At 44.0% G+C, this 18,134-nt stretch overlaps 1 protein-coding gene across 3 annotated transcripts in view; it reads left to right on the plus strand.

Annotated features, from left to right (window-relative positions):
- GALNT9 (polypeptide N-acetylgalactosaminyltransferase 9) overlaps positions 1-18,134 on the plus strand; it is a 225,748-nt gene that overhangs the window by 54,874 nt on the left and 152,740 nt on the right. The gene's annotated exons all lie outside the window — the stretch shown is intronic.

Genomic DNA, 18,134 nt, shown 5'->3' on the forward strand with positions numbered 1-18,134 from the left:
AAATTTGTTACTCCTATTTTTCATCCAGTATCTCATCACACAGCCTGAGCTGGAGACTTGGGGATGTGGTTTGGAACATAACACAGCTATGTGCAAGCTGCCTGGATGGTTGCAGGGCTCTAGGGGGACTGTGCAAGTCTGAGGACAGAATCTAGTGACCTCTGCAATAAAGAACAGTGTGCACCAGCAATCCTTAATCATTATTGCACTGTTTGGTAACTTGCCTGTTCCTGTGGACTGTATTTTATCCTTCCAGTGCTCTGTTGAAGTAAGAGCTCATGGATGTCTCCCAGCTGAAGGAATGTGACCTGGTCAGGGTCACATGGGAAGTCTGTGCTGGAGTAGGGATCAGAACGCTTTTTCCATTGGGGTGGCAATGATGAATGGGGCTGAATGAGAAGTATGTGCTCTTGGCAGATGCAGGCAGCAAGCAGAATACAAGAACAGCATGTGTATAATGGATAAGAGAGTTGCTTGAGCTCCTGACAGCCACAGGAAAGGCTAAAAATGATATCCTGTGCCTGCCCTTCCTGTGCCTTCAGTGGTGGCAAAGTCTGGAAATGAATGGTGCCTGAAGCTGCCTCAGGGATACTTGGGAAAGGAAGGAGCTTCAGAAGGACGTAGGTTGGATGGATGATGGAGATATTATTCCCAGGCCTTTGTGTCTGGGCACAGTACAGTATGAAGCAGAGGAGTGTTTAGGGGACCAACTTCTGCTTCTGTGTAGAGCAGCCAGACAGATTTAGAAGACATCAAACTCTTCTCATTAGGGTCTTTTTGACCCACTTGCTTAATCCTGCCTTTACATAGATAGATGTTAATGGAAGCACATTGTGGCTTGGCCTTTTTGGAGACTGATTACTAAATAAGATGGTTAGATTCAGTCTGAGTAATTGTTGGGTTTTCTTCAGCTTAACGAAGCTGAAGAAAAGGAAACTTCATAGCTTCTGCTTTACACGCAAAAATTTGTCCCCACATTTTTCTTTAGGGCCTTTCATTTTAACATTGTAAGTACAAATGGTGAACTTGCAGTTCTTGCTGTTGCTACATGGAAATGAATAATGGGTTTGGGCAAAGACCAAACTCAGTTTCCAGAAGGCTGCTCTTTCCTGCCCGTTCATCTCTGTGTTGTATAAAACATACCCAAAATACACTGTCAGGAAAAAAGGACTGTTCTGTATTCAGAGCTTCAAAGATATTTAACAACATTGTCTTCACCTAGGAACCAAATTATTTCTTCAGAACTGTAGAGAGAGCACTTTGCTTTCAATTTACAGCGTGGCCTGTTGGAACATATTGCAGCGGTGAGTGTCCTGTGGCAGGGTTGCTGAATTTATAGCAATAAAGGCTCTGAATACTTACTTGCAAATCTGCCTTGTCAGTCGGTGTGTTGGAGATTTAGATCAGGAGACATAGGTTCTGATGCTTTTCTTCCAGAGTTGTTGCTGTTTCTGGAAGATGAATGTTCTACAAGAAAGAAGAGTAAGAACTAGGAGCCCAGTAAGCAGTAGATGTCCTTCAGACTGTGTGTGAGCTTCACTGAGTAGAGGTGATACTTAATGCGTGCTTCAATTTCCACTGTTTAAATTGGGATACCCGTGCATCTCTCTTACACTTTTTCTCCAGCCTGAATAGGTTGCAAATACTCACTTCCACAAACAGGTTTTATGGGGCTTGAATAAGTTTTGGTGAGGCCGAGACTTACCAGGGCTGATCTGTAATAGCCACACTTGTATGCACTCATACAAGTATGAGGACAAAACTTTGTGTTTTACCAGGGTTGAAAGAGTGGAGTAGAGGTGGAGAATCTCATCCCTCAACCTGCTGGTCACATAAGGCTGGGTGCTCTTTCTTTAGTGTCACTGGCTTCACTCATTCTTGGAAATAAGGGGTATTTATTACTTCCAGTTTATTAAAGAAAAATCGTACCCAGATTCTATGATTCTATGTTTAGAAGCAGAAAACAGGTCTAGTAAGTCAGTCTTTTAAAAGAAGAAGGAAAAAAGGAATCATGCCCAATCTAATTACATGTGGGGTTTTCTGTTTTGTTGTGGGTTTGCTTTGTATTGGTTTTGTAATTTGGCCTCTCCTGAAGTTCTGGAGCAGTTTTGTTAACGGTACAATAGCTGGCACGTGCCCATGGTGCCTCTCATCTGATGGAGGGAGGTGTGCAGCGTGAGCATATGCAAAGTGAATACACACAATTCACTGGGGACACAGAGGTTTCCACAGCAATTTCGTAGAAATCCATAACAAATGCATTGTTAGGTCGGTTTATTCCTTCTCTTTCCTGCTGTGTAAAGTATTTGATATTCAAATTAAAATGGTGCTTGTTTAGGACAATTCAGTTATAGAATAAGCCTGGTAATTGGTGCCCGTGGGACTGTTTACACTCTGCTTGGTGTAATCCACTTATGGAAAATTAATGCAAGGCGATTTCCTCCTCCGTTGTAGCTGCTTTAATATGTACACTGTGTCGTTTCCTCTTCCAGCTGAAGCTTCAGATGGTTGGTTGGGGGCAAAAGCTCCAGCAAGCTAACATGCTCCCTGGGGAGCTCCTTAGGGTTACTGGTGGCTTTGGCGATGCAGAGGTGGTGATGAGCCCGGCAGCAGTGTGACTTGGATGCCCCTCTGAACTACCAGCCATTCCTGCTTCCCAAGACCAGGAGGAGTCATTTACTACCAGTTGGTTGAGCTGATCGTAATTTGTGTTTCAGCTTCCTCAAAATAGGCGCTTTGGTTCTATTGAGGAGAAGGGGTTGCGGAAAGGAATAGTGAGGAAAGAAAGGGGTTGTTACACACCTGTACAGTGATACGCTCAGTGTGCAGTGATGGGGTGTCAGTACCACTTCTTATGTACTTGTAAAGATACCACTTGTCCTGCGTGTTGGTGAAGGGAGGAAACTTCTCAAATGCCTGTCTCAAGCCTGATCTGAGGTGCTTCTGTCACTGTGCACAGATTTCCTGTTTCTCCTTTTGTCACATGAGGGGAGAAAAGAAAAAGAAAAGCCAGTATTGCTGCTTTCCTCCATACTGAAGGAAACATACGGGAACATAGGCAATATGCTCAGCTTGACCTAGGCCTGTTACCTAGATACCATCTCTTCCCTGTCTTACCTCAGATTCCCTTCCCTCCTTCAGGCAGTGGACAGACTGCCTTTATAAACAGCGCTTTATAACTTCTAAGAAATGCCTCTTTTCTTTCTGTGTTCAGTCAGGCTGCTTATTTAGACTGTCACTCCTTTGAATCACAAATATTGTAGCCTCCTTTCTGTTGGTGTCCTTAAAGTCTACCTCGTTCTCCCTGACCCAGGCATAATTACAAATGCTGAAATCATCTTTCTCATTCTCACTTTGCCTCTTTTGGGGGGCACTCCTCCAAGCGGGCACTCACCATTTGTCAGATCTCTGCTACTTGCCATCACCTTTGAAAATCCACGTAGTTCTTCTGTTTGTTTCCGGTGTTTCGTTGCTTGTGTGTGGAGGATGTCTCTAGATGGAGGCACCTGCTTCCTCAGCCCATCTCAAGTTCTTTCTCTTCCATGCTTCGGCGAAGAAATGACTTGGGTAAGGTTAGGTTGACCAAAAGGGGTAGGAGAGGGGGTGGAGGGATTGTCTTCTTTTTACCCCCCCCGTCATCATCTCCTGGATTTGTTTGTGTCCGTGAGTAAATAGCAGGGGGCAAACTCTTCCTGGATACCGAAATGGGAAACATGGCAAAATGCATTATTGTACATGAATCTCTTTCTGTGTGGTCTGCCAATGTTGCAGCACTTGTTTGGAAGATGTGTTGTGTTGTGTGCCAGGATAGGGTCATTGCTGATGCATGCTACAGCTGCCATGCTTTTTGCTAGCTCAGAGCCTGGAGTACAGGCGGCAAATGCTTTGCTCAGCTGTTGTTTTACCCAGCTCAGCAGCATCTCACACCAGTTCTACAGACCATGCAGTAAACCTCACCTGCACAGTGCTGTGTCTGGACTATTAAAGGCTTGATGTATGGCTCACAAGGTCCAACTCATAACAGCCTGTGTTCCACAGCTCATTTGGTGTCGTTCTGAGGAGCATCTGTCTTAGCTACTGGCAGTGCAGTGTTTGAAAACAGGCTTCATTTTGCATCTCGGTCCTTTGGAAGATAGGGAAGATTTAGAGCCGGCAAATAATGGTGATAGGTGAACTTGTGTCCTAGGGAATGGGATGGAGGCAATGAGCTTGAGAGATGAGCAGCTCTGGGGTCATTTGGGCGTTCTCACTGGCATTATCAAATAGACATGAATCAGATTCACTCTGCCTCACCACTCAGCAGTGTTCTTGTGCAAGAGCTGAACCTCTCTGTAACATAGCGTTTTCCAAACACTGGGCCATCTACAAGATGCCCTTGGAGATGGGCTGAAGGGGAGACAGGGAAGCTTTAAAAGGCTTTTATTCAGTGCACTATCATTTAAAGGGAGTTGGGTGTTAAAAACACTTTGGGGGAAAAGTTGCTTTTCCTCGACAGTCACCTGAACATCATTGAGTACTTTCTGTTATCTCCAGGTGATTGACACCTCCCACTCTGAATTGAAGGAGGCTTTCGGGTCATATTAAGCTATCTCTTATGCTTTTGTCACTTTTGAAGTCCCCATGGACTTTAAGTTTTGCTTTGGGCACAGTCAACTGAATTAGAATTTCATTTGAAGAAAATAATGAGAGGAGCTTGCTTGAGAAGTGTCACATTTCTGCAGGACTCCTGGGCTCAGTGACCAAGACTTCCAGTTGTCTTTTAGCAAGTCCATCTTGGTTTCTTTCTACATATTTAATTCTGTTGATGGATACTAGATATAAATGATAAATATTTCGTAACTGGGGGAAATGCGTTATGCTTCCTGCCATGTAGCAACCCAGTAGTGGAAGGCAGAGTGCAGTCTGTGGTCCACTGCATGACTATGTTTTGTAAATGAGGAACTGTTTTTAAATGGTGTGAAGCACAAATCAGTGGTGATGTTTGTTGAAGCCTGCTATTGCATGCGGTGGGAAATGGACAGTAACTTGCTGTATGTCGGGTCTTATGAATGTGAGGGCAGGAGCACAGAATGGTGCTGTTAAAATGGACTTGATTAGCTGTGATTCTGGGAGCTACTCAGATGAGTAGTTGTGGTCCAACAGCACAAGGAGGTTGCCTAAAATTAAATGGAATCTGTATATGAGGAAGGTGAGGGTATCTGGCTCTATGCTACAGTTCTTCTAAGCAATTAAGATGAAAGGAAGCAAAAAACTCCTCTTAGCAGCACATCGCTGTTACCTGGTTGTTCTCTGTGAGTTATCAGGAGGAAAAGAGAGCGAAACTCCAAGAGTACTGGAGAATCACTCCACTCTCTGTAAAGCTTATGACAGATACTTTCCATTTAATTCATTCAGGAAATCAATATGTCTTACAGAACCATTTGACTGTGCTTGGCAGCGAAACGATAAATATACATGAAAACAGAATTGGATTGATAATTTTTGACAGGTAATATAATGCAGCTGTTGCTGAATGATATTAACAAGAGAAGGCGTGTTAAGTCCCAATGTCAGAGTAAGGCTAGGTGGTTATAATGTCTGAATAAGTTTAATGCTGTGACTGAAGACTCTCGATTGCATGTGGAGATGGACAATATAAAGTTCCATTAAAAAGTCGTTTGCTTTGCTAATTCTTGACTCTTTTTTACTGGTCAGTAGCCTGCTCATCGATCTTGGCTGACTGAAATAGAATTTCCCCATTCTGTCTGCCTGAGCCAATAGATTTCATTTGCAATATACAGAGTTATGAAAAAGTGGGAAGCTTCACCCCCCTGACAGCATTCCCAAGAAGGCTCTCCTCATCTGGGCAGGGCAGTATTGCTCTCCCAGCTTTCTTCTTTCCCGAGTGAGACCGAGAGTTTTAGTTTGCTTTCTTCAAAGTTTACAAAATGATTGTAAATGCGTAGGAAAGGCAAAATGCCCTTTGTGAAGGACATCGCATCGGGTTTATTGCAGTGCTCGTCTTCGAGTTTTTCTGTTCCCTTCTCTCATCTTCTTTTTTGTGCTACCTCCACAGTCCAGTTGTCTCTCAGCTCTCACTTGTGTGGGAATTTTTATGTCAAAGTAATGCAAAGAAACTATAACCTTAAACTGCCAGCGGATTCCACCTCAAAAAGGGCATTGCACGTGCCGTTTCTTGCAAAAGACACTGAGGTAATCTCATGTTCTCACTATTCATAGGACAGTGACCTCAGAGAATACCTCTAGATGTCTTCCACAGGGCGGTGATCTCTTTCTAAGCTTGGCTGTTTGCCCCTATCTCCTATTGTGGTATTTTAAATACTAGCAACAACTTGATCCTTGAAGATGCTGGGTATGCCAGCATCCTTTCAACAAAGCATTTAAGCACGCATTACCTTAGAGTATGATAATAGCTCCCGTGGGGACTGTAAATCTGGCCACGCTCGCTGGCCTTGGCTGAAGCGCCAAGTGTTTGTTGGCTGAACAGATCTGGCAGAATTCACCCGTTGTCCTTATTCAAACCAGAAACTTCCCCCTTGCCACACTTGGATGGCGTTTGCCTGTAAGTTTGGCGAATGCTCTTAAGCATTAGGGTTTGTGGGTGGCAGATGTCATTCGGGTATGTTCTACTTGCCTGCCTGCAATGAAAGTTCCTTATATGCAAGTGAACTTGAAGATGTAATTTTAAAAGGCAATTAAGGAGGAAAGGCAGTTCAATAGAACTATAGATGTGCAGAGACAGTAGGGTTTACACTGGGGAAAGCAAAATAAACAATTTCATTTACTGAAGGGAAATTAGGAATTAAGACCATAGGGGTCAAATATTTCTCCTTTACAGAAATGTAAATCTGGAGGCACTGACGATGATGAATTTGGTGGCTGTAACTTCTGTGCGCGTTGAGGTCTGTCCAGGTACATGTTTAATAGAAATAAGCATGTTTTACAGGTGATGGAGGTTCCTGAAGCTCCAAGGTTTAGTTCTTCTTTAGTCAGTGTAGAAATCGGGACTTTTTATAGAAATTCTTATCCAAGCTTTGCAAAGGGCTGCAGTGCAAGAGCTGTTCTGCAGAGGAAAAGGAAGCCAAAGAGTCTTGCCTTCTCAAAGTTATGTGGTAAAACATTTTAAATGCTAATTTGAGACTTCATAGTGAATAAACACCTTGAATAAGCATGGACAAGTTAAGAAACATGAAAATAGCTGGACTTTTTGCTGCATAGCTGCTCTGTGCCTTGCCAAGATTTAGACACACTCCCTGTATCAGACAAAGCTGTCTCTGAAGTGGAGCAGTGCTCAGCATAGGTTTCTGCTTCCACCTCAGTGGAGCTGGATGGAAGATCATGTGGGATCTTTATTTGAGAGGTATCCTAAGGAGAGCACTGCTCCCAGGTTTCCCCAAGCGCTTGTACTCCAGCCTGCAGGCTCTCTAGGTGAGCATCTGGCAGTGAAAGCACTGTAAAGGGAAATCCATTTTCACATGTTTGCAGCCCTTGGGGACATAAGGAGGTGGATGAGCATATGCCACGATCATTGTTCTTGCTTGAGCGTGGGATCTCATCTTTAAAAGGGACAGGTATTACTTTAATAGCAGATTTGTAGCTCCCCTTAGACAGAATCCCTCCAGACAAATTCAAGCCTCACCAGTTGTTCAGGGGGACTGAACAACTTGGAGAGCAGCTGCCATGCATTTCAATGCATATTGGCACTTACTCTGTTAGTTGTTAAGTTAATCATGAAATTACTTCTTCTCCCTAGCAAAAGCCTTTTGTCTGAAGGGTCCGTGTGTCAGCCAGCATCTGCCTCCCCTTGCAAAACATTGTTGGGTGAGAAAATGGGCAATATGTGCAGGCACAAAGGGAGAATGTGCAGACACAAAGCAGCCCCAGACCTGGTGTGAGTTAATGTGATTTACCAGAGTCTTAGCACCTCTGTAATTGGAGGACAAGAGGAAACAGTAGGCATTCTTCTGTAGAAGGTCCTTGTCTACAGCCAGAAAGACAGTATCTCGATGAAGAGCATCCTGTCTAAAACTACCCTCTCATGAGGGTGTTCATGTTAGCTATGGTTGTTTTCTAGACACTGATAATTGCTGTAAGTGACAAAGTGCCTGCACTAGAAAAGGATCTGGTTCAACACTTTTTATGACAGCAAGAAATAGTTAACATGGAGAGGCTGGAATTAATTGGGTTGTAGCTCATCTGCTGTTCTGTCATGAAACCATCGGGGCTGTCATTATATTAGTCAGCCAGGATCCAGAAGGATATTTTAGTGAGACAGAGTAGATAAAGAGGCAAGGAAAAGAATAGAGAGCTCTGGAATTCTACAACTCTTCTTATAGCTTGTTTCAAAGATAATTTTGTCTAATTGATTAATTACATTAAAATAATCTACTAGTGTGGTGCTGGCCCAGGCCCAGGTGGGTGCTACCAGCACTTGTAATGTCCATCAGATGAGCCACAGATAGCTTTAGAATAATTTACTTGAAAGAAAAGATGTTTTTAATTAGAGCATTGCTTATTACCTTCACAGGATTATTTAAGCTAGTGGCTTGAGAATGTCCTTGTAAGAAGTACCCTGACAAGTGTAGAACCCATAGATCTTGAGACAGGGCCATTTTGACCAACGTTACACCGTAACATACCTCCTTTTACAGTGATTGGAAATAAAACCATTCTAGGAGACCAGTCTCCATACCCAGGTTTAGTTTCCATCAGTTCCTAAAGCATTTGTTGTCTTTCCCCTCACCTTGTCATATTCATCTTTACTCTTTCAGCAGTGTCAGCATCCTTTGGTCACATTAGGCTTTGAATAACATAGTGTTTAAAATCAAAGAGATGTTTTGTTCATGGCTCTCTCAGCTTGTTTTAATAACTTAGTGGCCTTTTCCTTTCACTGCTTCCGCTACTGACTGATCTTGCTATCCTGGACTCCTAAAATACGAAACGTTTTCTGATGCTCCTCTTGTACAGAAATGGCATCTTTCAGTGGAATTTCAGAGCTTTTCAGAAGAAAGCTTCACCAGCCCTGTGTATTGGGCAAACATCACTGTAAAAACTGATTCTATTCAATTAAATTGAATGTTTTCACAAAGTATCTGATTGTATCTAGCATTATTTTGTCTTTTATTCATAGGAAACAGCACAAACTCTCTTTTTACTCAGCTTTCATTGTCACCTACTTCGGTTTTTGTGTCTAATAACTGCCAGTGTTTAGCAAATGTACCTTTGACAAGAATGGAAAAGGCTTTGTTCAACTTTCCCACAAGTAAGAAGAAAACCCCATTTGTAACTAATCCTAACAGTTGTGCTGAAGCAGAGAAGAAAGGCACTTGCCTTAAGTAGCACAAAATGTGTGATAAACACAGATAAACATGGATCTCTGCCCTCTGTTTGGCTGCTGTCAGCCACAGCCAAGCCAGACTTTGCTACCTGGGAGAGCAGTGATAAGAGGAGGTTAGTGCTAAGCACTGGATAGCAGGAATACTTCTGGAAGGCTGAAATCTTCCCTGGCCTGTAGCTCTATGTGCTGCATCAGCATGTTCCCAAGAATACAGAAGGTTGATATTTTCTGGTAACTATTTGGAAGCGTTCAGCTGAGTAATAGGGTAGATATTCTACTCAGGAATTCATTTAGTCTGCTTCTTGTCTTTCTAGCTTATGCTGTAATGAGATGAGTTACTAGCCAGACACTCAGGAAGAATGCTGTGCTGTGGTTTGATTCCCCCCTGCCAGGCACTTCAGGTGGTTGTTTACACCTCCGTGGAGTGGATGCAAAACAGTGTGTAAGGATCCTGCCACTTGCATTTGGTTTATGCACATTGCTATGAATGGGGTGAAGAGAGAAGGTGTTACCTTGCTGCAGCAGAGCCCCTGTTACCAATCTTGCCCATGTTGTGTTGCTGCAGGTGGGTCTGTAATAGGCAATCGTGGACCTTCTCCGATTGTAACACTGAGGGAACCTCTGCAAACGTTACAGCCCACCTTCCACCACAGGGCAGTCCACACTTCATCCTAGGACATCAGCGTTCCGAATTCCTGAGCCTGTCTGACCTTGCTGATCTTGAGCATTTTTACACGCAGCTTACACATGGTAAAGGACTGCAAAACCCAGACATGGGCTAATCAACAGCGAGGTCTTGTTCTTTCAGTAGACTGAAAGATGCGATGTATGCATGCTACCGGTTCCTTTAGGGCAAAAAGGTAGATTTGTCCCCAGCCTGTGAAGTTTTCATTACTCTTCAGGGGAAATGAGGTAGGTGGAGGACAAGAACCTGTGTGAAGTTGTTTCTAGCAGAGTTGTGTTGTTCTACATTTGCTGTGTGGTATTGTAAAACAGGGCAGGCATTTGCGAATAGAAAAATGAAATGGGGGAAAAACTAAACAGGACGTCTATGTTTGTTTTGCAAGTCCCCATAGCAGATGCAGAGATCAGTGTTAGTTCTAATGAATCCTGTGCTTTAACCATCTCTTGCTGGTTTAATGCTGATGGATAGCCAGGCTGTGACAGGACCTGCAGAACAGCCTGCAGCCCAGTCTGTTGCAGGAATGTAACTTGGAAGGTGCAGGGCGAGCAGACTGTACCTAAATACCAGCTAACAGTGGAGTGGCGAGGCAGGAGCTGTGTCTGAATCACATTTCCTTCCTCAGTTAGTGCCAAGCCTACCTGGGGCACTGAGCAAAGCCTCAGTCCAGGTCACGGTTAGCCATGAGATGAGTGTCCCTTTCCATTAAATTTGACGCTTGCTGAATGCTTCAGGCAAAGCATGAAACATGCTGGGACCCTGGAAGAAGAAAACACACAAAACCCCCTCCTGTCCATCCCTGCAATGGTATGAGTAGTGGATCTGATTTATGAAAAATGTATTAATATGACTTGGGAACAGCTTGTGCTTTCACACTAAATAAAAGGAGAAGACAGAAGAGGGAACTCGAATGTCTGTGAGCATACTCATGTATACAAATGACTGTCATAAATCTTTTTGCATGATTGCTTTGCTTTGTGGCATCTCTTTGGGGAGTTCTGCAGGGGGGAAGACCCACAGTTTGGAAATCTGGGAAGAAAATTGCAGAAGAAAATGGATTTACTGATATAATTACATAATTCATGTAGAACATTTTTGGTCTGCTAATCAGAACAGAAGGGAAAAGCCTAGACAGTGCTATTGGTTTAAGGGAATTGAATGAAAAGACCAAACATCCTGGGTGAGACTACTGCAGCCCTCGGGAGGCAGGCCTGCCTCTGGAGGGAGCTGGAGACAGCCCTGCAAACCCTGCCAGCGTCTTGTGACTGAGGAAAGACAATGCTTTATTCTTGCAAGATGGGGTGGGAGAAACCAAATTCCTCAGCTGGTGTAAATCCGTCCTGACATCGGTGCTCATTCACATTACCTGCAGACGTGGTCCACAGCATCCTCGGTCTGTGCTTAAAGTCACTCCTGATTGTGATCTGGCTCCATCAGCCTGGAGCTCAGGGGAAGATGCAGAGCATCCCAGAAAAGCAAGATGAACCCTGGGGAGCTCATCTCCCTCAGGGATTAGTGCTGTCATGCCCAGACTGCATCCTGTACCCAAGCTAATGCTCTTTGAGACTGTGTGACAGCTCTGCCTCACCGATTTCCTCAAAGCATTGCTCCCCTTCATCTCCTGAGGTTGGATGGGGGTGATTCTTAGTTATCCTTTCGATGTGCAGAGGAGGAGTGAGTGAATGAGATCATTTAGAAAGAGATAGCAGGGAGGGAAAATGAGTGGGAAGACAATGGGAAAGGATCAGTTCAATGGGAAAGGAACAGCTGAACTGTTTGTGCCCTTGTAATGTGGTTGATAGTGTTGTGTTTTACCAGGGAAGCCCCATCCTCTGTGATGAGGGAAGTCTTGGTCACCAGAGCCAGGCTATGGAAGCACGACTGTCAGCTCTGTGGCTCCTTCCTATCTCTGGTTGTGTGGTCCTGATGTTGGTCTGAGCTGTACATCCCACTGTCACTCACACAGCTGGGACCAGGGCATATCTGAGAGGTATTTCTGCAATTAATGATTTGCAGAGGAATTCCTGTTAAGCAGCGTGCTTGTGGAATAGTTAAAGAATGCATAAATAATAGTTATAAATGATTATATAACCATTAAAGCTGCAGTAAAGCATCCCCCAGAAGGATATTTGAGTAGTAAGGAAAGATTTCCTTTGATGGTATTGAGGCCTTTTTTGTAAACCATGGTGAATGTGATTTTCTTTTCTGAGCAAGGGTACGTACAGCTCAGAGCAACACTCGTGATGGTGCCCTCATGCCTGTCCTGAAATGACCATAAACGATGCCAACGAGTTCAATCAAGCTGATCCCTCCTGCTCTTCCTAACATCAGCCATCTGGCTCCAGAACCTTTGTGTTGTGCATGACCAGCCAGCCGGCCATCTGCACAGCTCAGCTTCCAGAACCCTAAGCTTCTCTTGGACAACAGGCTTGAAGAGCTGCTCAGACTTCCGTGAAGGTGTAACTCCAGAGAAACTCTTTCCATCATATTCAGTGGAAAAAGCAGTCACTCCATGGAAAGGCTATCACCTTCTCCTGTTATTGAACTGCGATGCAAAAAGGAAGAAAAGCAAAGATGGTAATGGAGTTGCTGTTAGCATGGGGGGGCAAAGTCCTTCAAAGTTTTTTAAGGAGCTAAGATTGCCTTACAGGAAAAGTACTTTTAGTAAATGTAAGTAAAGCATTTAATTAAAGGAAGTAAAGCTCACTTTACTGAAAGCAAAATAATCATCTCATAGAAATCTGTTCCTTCCAGTTGAAAGCATCTGAATTTTTAAAGTCACTAGAGGCTCCCTTTGCCTTCCTTCCCAGAGCCTTTGATGAAACCCAAGAGATGCATGCTGAAATGGGAACCACTGAAGCCTATTCTTGTGGTCTCATCCCGTGCTCAGTTCCTCCATTCCAAGCATTTGTTTAGTCAGGCAGCTCGCTTCCAGCAGAGCCAGGCTTTGTCTGACATCCCTTAGTGAGGACGAACAGGAGCTGCCTTGGCTTATCTACCAAAGCATTTGCCTGTGACTTTACATTCTCTTACATTACAAGTCCCAACTATAGCTCTAGGAAGGGTGTCTTCTCACCTTTGTCAAAGGGAGCACCGCCTCAGTCTAAAGGATAAGAGCAAGGTAGTTGCAGTCTATCCGTAGCAGCCATTTCATCTGGGAAGCATTACTTTGGCTAAGAGGCTTGTGCTAAAGGGGGAGTACCATGTCCCAGTGCTTTGTAGAGCAGTGGCAGGGAGAGGATGGGACATATCTTGCTGTAAAAGCCATTCTGTATGCTTTTGAAATAATCTTTGATAACTCAGAGAAAGGTGCAGCTGTGCCTTTCATTGAACAGCAGTGGGGATGGTAAAATCTGCTTACCCCTACTTATGCAGGCTTTTCTTTTACTTTAATAGCCATCCCTCTCCCTGGCTAGGCTGTCAGGGACTCACTGAATTTGTGTGCTCAGCAGACTAGCAGGATGGAAACTGCCACAAGCAGTTCTTGCTGCTGTCATCCCGTTTTCCATGGGGTGTGTAACATCAGTAACCGGGTGCAGCAGGATTTGGTGGGTTATTGCCCTGAGCTGGAAATCTGCCTGATCTGCCCTTTTCCCAGGCCTCCCTTTATTTTTATTGGAAGCCAGCTCGGGTGCCGTTTTCCAAGCACAGGTTACTGGGATAGGTTAGCATTTTATAACTATGATTATCTTATTGTTCTCTGTGTGACACTGACCATGAGTTTGAAGTGCTGTGTGAAGCATAAAGGAGGTACAAGCCTCGCTCATAAAAACAAGTCTGATCCCGCAGGCACTTGGGAGACAGTGCGCTTGTTCCCATTCACCTTCACAGGCTGTGACTGGGAGCATGGGTATTTGTACTCGCTCTCTGTAAGAAAACACCTTGTATATGGCTCTTCAAAGGTAGATGCAGCATAATTAGGAAGGGAATTTAAAAGGTTTCAGCAGGCATTCTTCAAAAGCTCCTGAGTCATTAAGGAGTATAAGTACCAAAGAAATTCAGTGACTTTTGTGCTCTTGAGCCCAGTGTATGCTTCTGAAATCCACTGTGCGGGGCCTGATCCAGTCACTGTTACTATACTGCTTGTAAAGCACGTTGCTCTTTGCTCTTTGTGTTCTCTTTAACCTTGCTGGCTTGCACGGGCTCTGGAGGACAGCTTCACCACGCTGCTCTCCTTGGGCTGAACCGCAGCGTGCCTGTGAGTCTCATCTGTTGCAAGGCAAGTTTAGAACTGTGGTTTTGAGCACAAAAGCTATGATTTGAAAGAGGAACAGAAAATCTGCCCCGAGTTCTTCATCTGGTCACTGGCAAAGAAAGCAAGTGCCCTTGTGTGCGTGTTCAGGGAGCTCACAGCTGAAACTCTCAGAAAGTGGCACAGCCAAAGCCTTGAATGAAAGCCCAGTCAAAGGTGTTAGTTCAGCTGCCAAGGCCACTACAATGTCTATAAGGTACTGCTCCAGATAGCAGGAAATACTAAATGTCTGCTTCTACAGAGAAGCGCGGGTTTTAGTATTTTTTACTTTCTAAAGGCAGTGTTAATATATTCCATCAACTGTCCTGAAAACAGGAGTCTCATGCACAGGAGCTGTCCCTTTCCCCGTTCATCCCTTGGCAGGGGTGAGAAGTGGCCACAGACAGGTTTTGGTGCTGTCATCCTATTTTTCATGGGGGGTGTAATAGTAATAACTGGATGCATCAGGTTTCAGTGGGTTCCTCTGGTGGGCAGGGATGGGAAGCGTTGCCGCTTTGTGCGTCTTCAGTCTTAGGCTGTGTCTGTGAGCATCTGACTACGTGAGACACTCCGTGTAAGAGTCACATCTCTTGGTGCAGTTGGGAGCTGGAAGACATTGCTCTTCCATTTTACACCCTGAGTGCAAAATGGTTTGGTTTTGTTTTAAAAGGCTACCTGAAGCTGATTTCCTTTGTATATGCACTACCATGGCCTATGTTATCCCATCGGTGGGTTTGTGTCCTCTTCCTAGTGTTACCAGCCGAGGAAATAGCTGAATAGCAGATACTAGTTTCTCGGCAGTTTGAAGCACTAACTCAAGAGTCTTAATTATGGAGCTAGGATCCTGGTTGTATCAGGCCTGACTACATTTTTGTTTCTTAGCATAAACTAAATTATCTCTAATGAGTTATGAGACATTAAGATCTCATTAAGGATGAACTCTTTACCCTGCTGAAGCCCCTAATGGCATTTGTGTTGTTTCTCAGTGTGTGAATCAGCTGGCTCTGATGTAGACTGGATAGAGACTGCTCCAAACTAGCTGGATGTTTGATGCTTTCATCTCCTGACACTGATGCCTTCTGCTCTTCCCAGAGGAGAGTCAAAGGAGCAAATCACAGGGAAAAAAGTAGTTCTTTTAGTTACTGCTGAAACCCAACCATACTTTATTAGTATGCAGACTGTGTCACAGATCGTTCCTTCACAAGGAATGATTTTCAGACCTCTTTAGATCTAGAGTTGCAGTCTGAAAACCTAACAAATATAGAACCATTGGACCTATTTCCCATTGGATTTGCTTCCATCTGTGCACAAAAAAATGCAGAATCCATCCAGGAAAAATAGCAGGGTTTTGCACAGGTTTAAATGACTGCGGAGTGCCAGGCCGAAGAGAGTATGGCCCTGTATTTCTCCATGGAAGACAAGTAGTTCACAAAATAGCAATGTGATGTGGTTCATGTTTTTGCTTTGCTAAGCCCAGGGGCCTTGTCATATTGGTTTGGGAGATTGATACTTCCTTTACAGCTCTCTACCTCCAGGAATATTGTGGGTTGGGAAGAAAAAACCTGCCAAAGAAAGGACTATTCTGGAGTGCAGCAGGTAATACTGCAGCTGTTGATCATGGATGTGAGAGTGTTTGACTGTTTTTCTTAATAGGTAAAATAATGGTTGCTTTCCTCTAATCAGAGAGATTTGTCTTTTCACTCAACCTCCAGCCTCTCAATCAAGGTCTTTCTCTCCCCCCCCTTTTTCTTCTGTATTTTTTCTTCTCTTCCCCTGTAAGTGCAATCAACAATGGACCAGGTCTACAGCAGTTTGATGTTTATAAAGTGATCCAATCATAGCTTCACTTCTGGGCAGGAGTAAATAAATTCATCAAGCAATTGATGCTTTTATGCTGCTGTTATGATAAATGCTACCATCAATTATACCAGTACGCTCAGCCTGCGAGGCGCAGAACTGCCCGAACATTGCTGCCTGAGAGGAATGACAAGAAGATAGTATGTGTTGCCTCTCTTTATGCTTTGTATTCATAAACATAGCTCTCCAATTATACCAATTTGTTTGTTTGGATTAGGCAATAGGTTAAGGAACGTTTTTAGTTAACAGTGGAGCATAACACGCATTAATATTTTGGCAAACATGACATCATTCCCTCCATTGGGCTGGAATCAGTTGCATGGTGAGTGTGGTCTTACTGATTTGAAGTTGCACCAGCTCCATGCCGTTGGAGTGTGATGGAAGAGCAGCTACTTTTCTGCCTGCTTGCTGCAGCACACAGAGATCCAAATGTCACCTGCTCAGTGCAGGACAAGGGTGGTGTATGGTAGCATTTGAGGATCAGTGGCTTTCCTAACTGACTTTGGATGGGGCTGGAAAAAATGGTACCAGTCTCAGTACTGAAGGTGTTTGCTCATTGTTGTGTTTTGAGGAGGTCGTGGGTGAATGAGGTAGGAACTGGTTTTTATTTGGTTTCTACATTGAACTCGGTGCCTTGGCTCCTTTGTTCCTGCATGGTGTTTAGCACAGTCATTGCATGATGTGATTAAAAAAGATCTGTTAGAGAAGTGAAAACCAGCCCAGCAGATAGCACAGTGTAAAACCTGAAGCATATTTAACATTATTTAAGACATCCTTTCTTTGATCATACATTGTGGCGGAGAAGCGTTGCATGAATTGAAGGAAATGAGTTAATTCAACAGAGAGTTCCATTTCCTCCTTCTAAATGAATAAACATCAGTTTTTCAGAATTGGACCCTGTCACTAAAATACCTGGAAACAAGTGCACCCCCCAGCTCGAAGTAGAGGTATCTACAATGACAAGAGCTTTATTTGCCATGTCTGCTATCTACCCTACCTCATTCGTTTGCTGTTCAGATGCTATGGTGGGGTTTTGTTTAGGTGGGAATAGGGAGGAGCCATGTCTGATCGTCCTCTAATGGATTCTACTGGCATGAATTTCAGACCTGTCTGCAGTAGGATTTGAGTCAAGAAACAGGTAATTCTTAGCATAGGATCAGAATCAAACTTCCCTGGCTGCTTTGCTACCTCTGAGAGAAAGCCGAACGTAATTGACAGTCTTGTCTATATGAGCAGCTGTTGGGTTTTGTGTTATCCTTGGCACAGAATCAGGAATGATACTGCAGACTGATACGTTACACCAGTAGGTATGAAGCCAGGGGTTGTCCTGGCAGTGTAGTTATGTTGAGACAGCTCTGAAGAGAGCCAGAAATCCTCGTGTGCATGAAACTGCTGTGGACGTGGGCAGTTCAGCCGCTGTCCTGATCCAGCCAGAGCCAGTGGTGCCTTGAAGGAAAGCTCTGTGAACAGATGAGTGCAAGTTCTTGAACTGGGAGTCTGATCCTCTGCATTTCATATATCACCCGTTCAGCAATTTGCTGGAATTGGTAGAGGGTCCGGTTCATTACAGTGCAGAATGGGTCATAGCTGCTGAAGCGTAAACTGAAAAACACAATATGCAGCATCCTCATTAAACACAGACCATGGTCTGCAATCTGACAGAAGGAAGGCTGGACCCTGTAATCTACTCTGCAGAGAACAATTGTGCAAGGGTTTGTAAGTGACATTTACAAATGATCAGAGGAATGCCGTGCTAATAGCATCCAGACAAAAACTCACTGCAAGATAAGGATGGGCTGCAGTCCTCATATAGCAGTTCATTGTCTGCAGCAGAAGGATTTTGTCTTTTTAGCATTTCTCCCAAGTATTCATCTGCCTCCTTATGGAGAAGTCAGGCTTTAATCTAGTGGAGTTTTGAGTTTCCAAAGAAGGCACTTTGTGTTGGCAAGTTAAAGGCTGGTTGTGGGCATCATTTAGTCCTTTGTCCTACCAGCTACTTCTTTATCTGGCATAACACAGGTAACGAG

This window comes from Pezoporus wallicus, unplaced genomic scaffold (assembly GCF_028554395.1).
Source record: "Pezoporus wallicus isolate ANWC-B61680 ecotype Strahan unplaced genomic scaffold, APGP_CSIRO_Pwel_v1 contig_8047, whole genome shotgun sequence".
Taxonomy (NCBI): domain Eukaryota; kingdom Metazoa; phylum Chordata; class Aves; order Psittaciformes; family Psittacidae; genus Pezoporus; species Pezoporus wallicus.